The 9,739-nt window shown below is 45.6% G+C and overlaps 1 protein-coding gene across 1 annotated transcript in view; it reads left to right on the forward strand.

Annotated features, from left to right (window-relative positions):
- Nucleotides 1–3,239, forward strand: part of LOC144766880 (up-regulator of cell proliferation-like) — a 198,895-nt gene extending 195,656 nt beyond the window's left edge. The window contains exon 5 of the transcript XR_013597963.1: nt 2,925–3,239. The gene's annotated coding sequence lies outside the window, so the exon portion shown is untranslated. The remainder of the gene's footprint in view (nt 1–2,924) is intronic.
- The last annotated feature ends 6,500 nt before the right edge of the window (nt 3,240–9,739 follow it).

Genomic DNA, 9,739 nt, shown 5'->3' on the forward strand with positions numbered 1-9,739 from the left:
GTGAGTGTCCTGGCTTGCGGGCTGTCCACTGGATGGGTGGCTGGTCCCTCTGCTTTCGGGTCCTGGTCCTTGCGGGTGTGAGGTGTTCCTGCTTTTGTGGCCTTGTGGTACTGTCTGGGCCTGTCTATGCCTGTCTGCCCGCTCCTGTCTTCCCTGTGTGTTCCCCGTGAGCCTGCTCCTGTGGTGTGGGTGTAGGTCGGGTGGTGTGCCCCCCCTCCCCTGTCGGGGTGGGGAGGTCCTGTGGTGCTGGTCTTGCCTCTGCGTGTGCCTGGTTGCTGGTTCCTGGGGTCTGTGGCTGTGGTGTGGGGGGGTCTTGTGCCTCTGACTGCTCTGCTTTCCTCTGTTCCTCGGCAGTTGTCCCTCTTCCTGCGTTGCCTGTTGTGTTGTCCCCAGGGCTACTTGCTTTCCGCCTTGTGTCTCATTGGCCTGCTTGCGGCTCTTTCTTTTCTTAAGCCTCTTCCGGTCTCCGATCTCGGGTGGGGTGGTGGAGGCGGTGTGTCGTCGGTGAGCACTGGGCTCCCAGACTGCGACTGGAGCTTTGGCTGCTGCCTCTGTTTTCTTTTGGGCCTGGTTGTTGTGTTCTTGGCCTGGCTGGTCCGGACCTTTTGGGCTGTTGCCTTGTTTGGGTGTCGGTCCTGCGTGTTCCGGCAGTTTTGTGCCGGAGGTCTCTGCTGCAACCCCTTGCCTTTGCCTGTGCTCTGCTGCGACCTTACCCACTTTGGTCCTTCCCCAGGTGTTGGTTGGGCCACCGGGTCCTTTTGTTCGGGTGGGTGGCTTTGCTTCAGCCCAGGCTTCCTAGCTGCTTTTGCCCTCTGTGGCCTTCATTCTGCCCTGGACAGTTATCCCCTGCTCCTGCCCTCCATTGGTGTGTGCTGGGTCGTGGAGTTTTGTGTCCCTGGGTGGTCTGCTTGGCTTCCACCCTGGTTTTTGTTGCCTCTGTGGCTGGTGTTTGGGGTTCCTTCTCTCCGCTTGGGTGTTGGGGTTTCGGGGTTGTTGCTGTTGGCCCTGTCCTGCCTTTCCGGGCCTCTGTGGGCTCCGTTTTGTTGGCAATTGGTCTTCGCCGGTCTGTCTGTTTGGTTGGCTGTCAGCCTAGTCTCTTTGGGGGTGTCTCTGGCTGGCTGGTTCTTTCAGCTTTTGCTTTTGCTGGTCTTGGCTCATCTGGTGCTAGTGTTGGGGCTCGCTTGGAGTTTCCCTTGCTGTGTTCCTGGGTGCTCTGGCCCGCTTGGTTGGCCGGCTGTTCAGATGGGGGGCCCGTTGCGCCTTTTCTACTGTGCTTTCTCCGGGTCTTAGGTTTTCTGCTCCAGTCACCTCGGGGTGTGCGGTTTGGGTGTTCTGCGGGGGCTCTGCTGTTTGTGCTAGGGTCTCCCTCTTGTTCCCCTTGTGCTCTGATTTGCCCTGGTCTTCGAACCCTTGTGGGTTGGCCTCGCCTGCCCCTGCTGCTCTGGCGTTTTGTGGCGGACCCTGGTCCGGTTTGGGGCCTTGTTCCGTGGGAAGTGTTTGTCTTCTTGGGGTTCCAGTCTCTGGCTCTTCCTCTGTCCTCTCCTGTGCAGATGGGGTTGGGGTCTGGCTGTCTGGTCCTCCTGGTTGGTTTTTCCATCTTCGGCGGCCGGTTTTCTTTTGGTTGCTCGGTTGCTCCCTTCTAGCTCTGGGGCATTCTGAAGGAACGTTCCAGGGGTTGTGTTCGTGTTTCCCTGTTTTTGTGTGGGCCTTGCCCTTTGCCTCTTGGCCTGTCTCTGGCTGCGCCTCCTGGCCCAGGTGCTTGGTGGTTGTTGTGTGTCGGCTCTGTTGGTTGGTGCGGACCTTTCTTTCCTGGGACCTGGTCCCCTTCTGTGGGGTTTTGAGGCTTTCTGGTTGGGGGGGACCGGTGCCTGGCTGGTCCTTCTCCCCTTACTCGTTTGGTCTGTGTGATCCTGCACTTGTTTGTTCTTTGGGTTTGTGCTTTTGCCCTGTTTGCTGGCCCGGCACTCTTCCTTTTTTGGGTTGGTCTCTGGTGGGTATGCCCTGTGGTGCCGCCTTTTGGTCCAGTGGGCACCCTTGGGGGGTTATAATGTCCTGTTGGGGCTTTGTCTTTTCTGGTCAGGTGGGCTCCGAGGTGATAGTTGCTTTGGGCCCCTGTTTCCCTTCTGTGGTTTTACCTTTGGGTCGTTTTGGGGTGCCTCCTTCTCAGCTCAGTTGTTTTGGCCTGCTCGCATATGTGGCTTTCTACCTTCTTCTTGGTGGTTTGGGGTTTCCCTTTTGGTTGGGACCTATGGCTGCCTCCTTGCTGTTTTGTCGCCTTCTATTTTCGTTGGTTACCGATTTCCAGTCCTTGGTTGTGTCTTTGCTGGCCTGTTTTGGCTTGCTGGCTGGTCTGGCTTTTGGGGGTCTTCTTCATTGTATGGCCTCCTTGCTGTCCTTTGATTGTTGGCGGCCTCTGTTGTTGGTCATTTCCCGTTTATTTTTGTTGGGTGCATCCCTGCTTTGGTATGGGTGCTTTCCTGTCTGGGTGATCAGCCTCCTGTTCCCTCCGGTTTTCCCTTTTGTTTCCCTTGGGTTGCGCCTTTTGCCTGGTTTCCTGAGTGTCCTTGCGGATTTCGGATGACCGGTGTTCTGCTTTGGTATTCTCCACTTGTCATGAATGGGACGAGGACAGGAGGGACTTGGGGGTAATGCTCTATTACTTACCAGTAATCCTCATTACTCTGGGTCCCGTTGTCCTAGTCCCATTCATTACGATGGACAACTGGCCTTCCTGTTGGGGGCTTGGTAGTTCAGGCGGAATGCTGGGTGAGCACTGTTTATGTACTCCCAGTGGGAGTGGCTGGGGTCATGGTCCCAGCATTCCTCTGTTCTTTTTTTATGTGGGGAAATGATTATCTCCACTTGTCATGAATGGAACGAGGACAACAGGACCTTGAGTAATGAAGATTACCAGTAAGTAATAGAGCATTTGTACCGGACATTGTATCTTCCTAGTTATTTTGCAAAGGTACTTTCCTCTTCCTGGTAAAGTGACACTAGAGAAAACTGTCAGTAAATAAACAAAGAAACATTTAATTACAGAAATAAAAGTGGATGAGGGTAGACACCTCAACTGACTCCGCATCATGCTTTTCTACTTCATAATAAAGAGAAAGGCGAGGCTTACTTTTCTTCACCCAAACAATGGAGCAAAGGTAGAGAAATAATGTATCCCTATTTGATTCCACTCTGAAATGCAAAAACAAAGAATTTTAAATGTTATGCTTTCCCTCACATTATTTTTCATAGTAGGACTCTTGGTTATTGGATATTTTCCTCCCAATAATCTCAAAGATAATAGATGATGAACTTCTGACAATCAGGCAAGCAATACTATCGTTCTCATGTTATGTATGCACGGACAGAAATGCAGCCGCTAATAATTAATTTCCACAGAATATGAGCAAGTCATTTGCTAAGCAGCTGCTCTTGAGGGAAAAATATGACTTAGTTTCTCTGACAAGAAATAAAGGGGCACATGCATCAAGTTTTTTCCGGTTGCTAGTATGGGCCCGTTTGCGAATCGAAAAAGGCCTTATCTGATGCATGTACCTTTTTCTATTTGCAATTTAGGTCATCGCAAATTTTGCAAACGCATTTAAGGAAATGCAATTTGTGATTCCCTATATGCATATGTAGTCTTTCCTAAATGTGACTGTGCATTTAGGAAATGCTAATTAACATCAACTTCAAGTTGATGGTAATTTGTGCCTACTTTAAAAAATTCACAAAAATGCATTTTTCAAAGTGCAGTGTGCCACACACATGCCCCTAGTGCATGTGTGTGCCTTACATGTGCACATTTTTTGTTATTAGGCCCCCGAGCACCCTTGCCACTGCATTACCTAATTTGCGACTACCAATTAAGTAATCGCAATTTAGGCTATGCATGACCATTCCCACCTATGGGCCACGAGGTCCATAGGAGAGAATGGACTTGCAATAGCAAATAGCGTTTCTCTAATTGCAATTGTGATCTTTAATGAATCGCAATTAGAGAATCGCTTAATTGATGCATTGCATTTTGCAACTACAAAATAGTGATTTCTTAAAAATCGCTATTTGGTTCTCGCAAAATGCAACTTTAATGCATATGCCCCAAAGTTATTGAAATCTGCCATATTGGGGAAGTGTGGCTCAATGGTTAGAGCGGCAGACCCTGATGCAGAGGTCTGGCCCGGAACCAGGGTTCAATTCCTGCCTTGGCTGGTCTTGGCGGATCTTGGGCTCATAATTCCTCGGACCTGATTTCTCGCCTCGGTGCCTACTCTAAGCATGGGTCCCACGCTGCAACTCTGGGCAATAGCTTGCTTAGTCTCCACAACGGCCCCCTACAGCGCTAGGGATGCCTGGTTGCACCCTGGGGATGCCCAGGAGTGGACATTTCGCGGGGGAAAACCAGGAAGGGTTCCCTAGCGGTATGAGTACAGCGCCAGGACACTCAGGAGTATCAGTGCGCTTTACAAGTACGTATATATTAGTTCTATTAGGTCAGCAAATTTTACATACCACATGCAGCAGTCAAGCAGTGCCCAGTTAAAATTAGCTTGCACAGTTGCTCAGATTAGTAGTGCTCAAATCATGCTGTCTCACAGGGTCGGCTTTAAGGCAGTGTGACCAGTGCGGCCGCCCTGGGCGCTCGCTGACATGGAGGAGGGGGCTCTGATCGTAGGTGGGGGCGATGTGTTCATCAATAACATATGATTTAAAAGCAGCTGATGTAGAGTTCCTCCTGTGTCAGGATTTCAGACAGCAATACAAATGTCAAGATAACTCTAATGATTAATGTTCCTGCTAGAGAGAGAGAGATGGGAGTTTTGTCTAATTTTTGACTCACCATGAAGTAGCGCAGAGGATTAATATGCCTGTATTTAAAGTGGATAGCTGAGTGGATTAGTAAAGCCAGTCTTTACCAACGCCTTAAAACAAATGAAATGTTTGCGAGAGAGTAGCTATGGAGAGAAGAGGGGCCCTTTTGCCGGGTGGTAGTGAGGGAATCTGAGGATGAGGTCATGGAGGTGGGGAGAGTGCTATGGAATGATTGTCGCACCGGGCGCCGCCAGCGCTAAACCTGGCCCCGCTGTCTCACAATCTGGTACTAGCAGCTCCCACTGCCGACCTCTCTATCATACAGCTTGCTTCACTAAGGCCCTCATTTGTAAAATAATGTAGGCATCTAAATAAAGCTCAGGAGAGCAAAAAGGGCATTTTCAGATGTACATTTTTAAATTCTGATTCTATGTATCAGTAAATGTTCACATTTAGGCCCACAGATGGAGTTGAGTACTGTGGACAACCTATCTGTGTAGGGGATTGTCTAAATTGCTGTATTCACTTTTACCGGTAGCAAAGGAGGCTTTACAGGCAAGCTAATTTACCAAAAGGCATTGAGCATCAACAAACACACAAAATTGTTGGTAGCCAAATATTTTGCAGGTCACGTCTCTCTGTGGAAACACACCTAGACTTCCCCTGAAAAGGTATGACACTTTTGGAATGCTGTACCCACTGATGTGTCTTTTCTAATTTATGACAATGTAATAGTTTACCTGAACAGGCGTCTTGAAACAGATTATACTACAACCCATTATGAGTCTTAATCTGATGCCTTTTGTTATACTACAACTCTTTGTGCTTGTTAAAGTACTAGCGTCTTTATCTATGATTATACACACCCTTTGTGTTTGCTAATTTAATGCTATACTTGTTTATGACTATAGTAGAACCTTTAGCTACTGTTCATTTAAAGCTGTTAATGTCTAGGATTCTACTTGGAGCCACTAGAATTATGCGATTGTGTGGGTCCGTAGTTTTTTGCATAATAATGAAATTGCAGTTGTTGCCACATAACCCATCATCTGATGTATAATCTGCAGATTTTAACAAAAAAAATAGTTTGTAGCTCAAATAGTTCAAAGGTCACTAAAAACCAGGAGCGGCCCGTGCAGGTAAGAGTGGGAAGCGAGTTTGGGGGAAAATAGACAGATGACGACGAGGTGCACTACATTAAAAAAAAATAAGAAAAACCCTTACCTTGCACTCGCTGCATCGCCGAGCGATGCGGTGAGCTCGAGGTAGGTCGTTTTCTTTTGTTTTTAATTTAATTTTCCCTTGTCGTAATCTGGTGACTGCCCCCCACCCTGCCCCATTGTGCTTACCTACACAGGTCGCTCCTGCTAAAAACGCAGACACATGGTGCTGCACATTGGAAGGCCCTTCTCAAAGGTTGACTTGTCACTTTTCTGCTACATTTGGGAGTTAAACTGGTACTAAGGAGGTGCAAACTATGCCCACACAGTATTTACAAGTCTAAAAATGAGAAAATAATTAGGCAATACCATCAAAGAATGTGCCGCATTGCACCACAGTATTTGCCTTTTTTGCTGCATAATTTAGTCAATCCTGCCGCATAATCTTTCCTGCTGCATAATATCTGTGGATCTATTTATACTGCAGCACATCATCGTTATCTCTGATGGTGTCTCTGTCTATGATTAAATCCACATTTTGTGATTGTTATTGTAATGCTGTACTCATTTATACTTTTACTACAACTCTTCGTGACTGTTAATGTAATGCTATCACTACCTATGATTATACTACAATCCAGTGTGATTGCTAACGTAGTCTTAGACTTAATGTAATGATGTCCCGGTCTTTGAATAAACTACAACCTGTTGTGATTGTTAATGTACTGTTGACTGTGTCTGTGATTATACACACCCTTTAAGATTCTTAATGTAATGCTATACTCATTTATGCTTACTATACAACCCTTTGTGACTGTTTATGTACAGGTGTGTCTCTGTTTACGATTATACCACAAAGCGTAATACTTTGTAATATAAGTGTGTATACATTTATCCTACAAATGCAAGCATTATTTTCTGATATTGTTAAGGTGCAGTCTACATAAAAATAAACTAAACCATGCTCAGTTGTATTATATTTTTAATTCCGTTTTTTGCTCAATTTTACTCACCTTCACAGTGACCAGCCCAAACAAATGAATTTAAATGCAAAAAAGGGGGGCACTAGGAGTGTGAGAAATCCACCATTGTATGCATTGTTTTATGTTTAACTAGCTTACCCGTTGCGCGTTGACGCGATCTCAGAAGAAAGGAAATTTAAGGAAATTTGTTATGATAACATTCAATTTACATTGTGTCATTTTTATTGAAACGTATTAATTTTAATATGGAAAACATTTCAAAGTGTTGTTTTATTTCAGTTTTTTTATTCGAGTGCTTGTGGATACACGATATTTTTTGTTTTTCCGTCTGGTGCGTAGACAAATAAATCAGAAAGTTTTCCGTTGCGTGAGCTGACCACATACAGTTGTCCATGTGAGAAGCACAGATTCTCCAAATCTAGTCCACACACTTGCAGCGATTGTCCTTGTGCTTTGTTGATGGTCATTGCAAAAGCAAGTCACACCGGAAACTGTAAACGTTCAGTATTTGAAAGATTTTTTTGTTTTCTAGAAACCTTCGCGGGAGTGTACTCAACAACTTTTAACAATTTTTTTTGTAGCCAGAAACCTTCGCGGGAGTGTACTCAACAACTTCCCAAAGTTTCATGCCGATCGGATGAATGGTGTAGTATTGCATAAAGGACAAACGGACATACTTTGGTTTATATATATATAGATTTGCGTTTTGGCTTAAGAGCCACTGTTAGGGGTTTTCAGGCAAACAAGCTAAAACGTGTGTGAAAGTGACATGTCTACAAGGATTACAATACATGGCCAGGCAGCTGCCTAATTTGTAGATCTCCCATTCATACTTTCCTGCTTGGCATCGGTTTACCTGTGTCCCCTCCACACGTTCAAAGTTTGACAAAGTGTCATGCTGATTGCATAACGAGGGTACTCATGGCATCTGTGGTGTTGTGTCTTTAAAAACGGCATGCGTGCTATTACATCATTGATTTCTTCCCTTTTATGAACTGCCAAAACAGAACGAGCTAGGCAAATTCTGGGAAGTTTCTGTTATTAGAGAACTACATTTAACTCTACATCCAGGTCATCCCCTTTTGCTCTTTAAAAATGTTGTGTACTGGTGAATGGTATGTGTTCAGGATTCCTAGAAAGTCAGTGGAATTGCTTCAGGGAGATATTGCGCCTACCAGGCTGGGATACGGAGGGTCTGAGCAGCATCCTGAACCAGTCGACGACCATAATTTACTAAGCAAGAGTAACTTTTAAGTACGTAAATGTTCTTTGATTTTTTTAACATAGAGAAACAGCATAAACTAGGCATCGTAACTAGTGTGTGTGTCAAATATATGAGCTTCTTAGCCTAAATTACTTCCGTGTGTGTCTTGATGATTCAACCTTATTAATCCCTAGAGGTCAAATCACAAAATTGAGGCTTATGGCATTGAAGTGAGCTGCACAGCAGTGCCTACGCCTTTGCCTCAAGGATTGCTTAGTACCCATGTTAATCATGCCCTGAGGAACTTGCCTGACAAAGGTGTTGATACCCATGATTTAGCAAAGATGGGTACATGGATAAGTAGAAATCGAAGTAATGAAGAATAGTGGAAAGTTAAGACAACAACATCCAAGACTATGTTACGTTTAGAAGCAGTTTAAATACCACAGCGCAATAAGACCTGTATAATTGGATTCCTCTACACTGAATGCTGTTTAAGTTGTGGATCTGCTTTATTTCTTGAAATCTTTTCTCTCAGGTAATCATCCCATTTGTTTTGTATTTTACTAGTGTAAAACTCAGAATTACATTGCAAAACTAGCAATCACAGCAGTTTTCCAGGGCTTAATTTGGTCCGAGGTCAGGGCAGGACAGGCCGTAGCAGGCACCAGGCATTTCTCCAATGGGACAGAGGGATGGGGCTGGTTTTGTTACAGGGGACCTGCAATATGTAAAAAAAGCAGAAGTGCTGTGTTTCACTAGCACCCCCGTCCCCGCACGCTCCTAGCGTCAGTCGGGCAGCAATCACCAGGGATGGTTGCTGTTCCCAGTCCGGCCCTGGCTGGGGTAAAACATTCAGTTATAGGAAACAAGGGAACCCGAAGGTAGTACGCTAGGGACCTTGGGCGTTTAGCTTATTACAAAAAACAGTGGACCCTAGTAGTTTGGGTGATCAGGGTAAGAATAGACACAAACTGGAATAGTATTTATGTCTTTTGTCCAGCCGGACAGGAATTTATTTGGCGATGCACACCAAATCAGAAAGTAATGTCAAGGGGGCACAGCCCGTGACCCACAGTGAACAAGACAAAACAACAAGTATAGGCAAGAACGAGCAAATCGGTCTGTATACTTATAATCAGTGAACAGACTTGATTGTAGTTTGAGTGACCATTGTACATAGTATTCACAAGCATATTCAGTACATATGATCCTATTGCGTCGACGACGTTTCGATGCCAAAAAACAAGATAAATGGCATCATCTTCAGGACAAATATAAATCAAGTTTGTCTTGGAATTATACACATTTGCCTTTCATGCTACATACAAATGACATTAGTGGGAAAAAAATTAGGGAGAAAAGGGAAAAAAAAACAATGTACGCCGACGCCAAAATTTTGTAGGATTCTCTGATAGCTCGGCAAATTCATCTGAACACTCTGACCAGAGTGATAGCCCAGGCGCTTCCCACAGGAATTTTTTAGGCCGAGGCAGAGGCCAGCCCGAACCTCTAGGAGTCCGGAGAGGAAAACAACCACAGAGATGGCGAAACCCTCCCAACCCTCCAGGCGAACGATTTAC

This window comes from Lissotriton helveticus, chromosome 7, assembly GCF_964261635.1.
Source record: "Lissotriton helveticus chromosome 7, aLisHel1.1, whole genome shotgun sequence".
Taxonomy (NCBI): domain Eukaryota; kingdom Metazoa; phylum Chordata; class Amphibia; order Caudata; family Salamandridae; genus Lissotriton; species Lissotriton helveticus.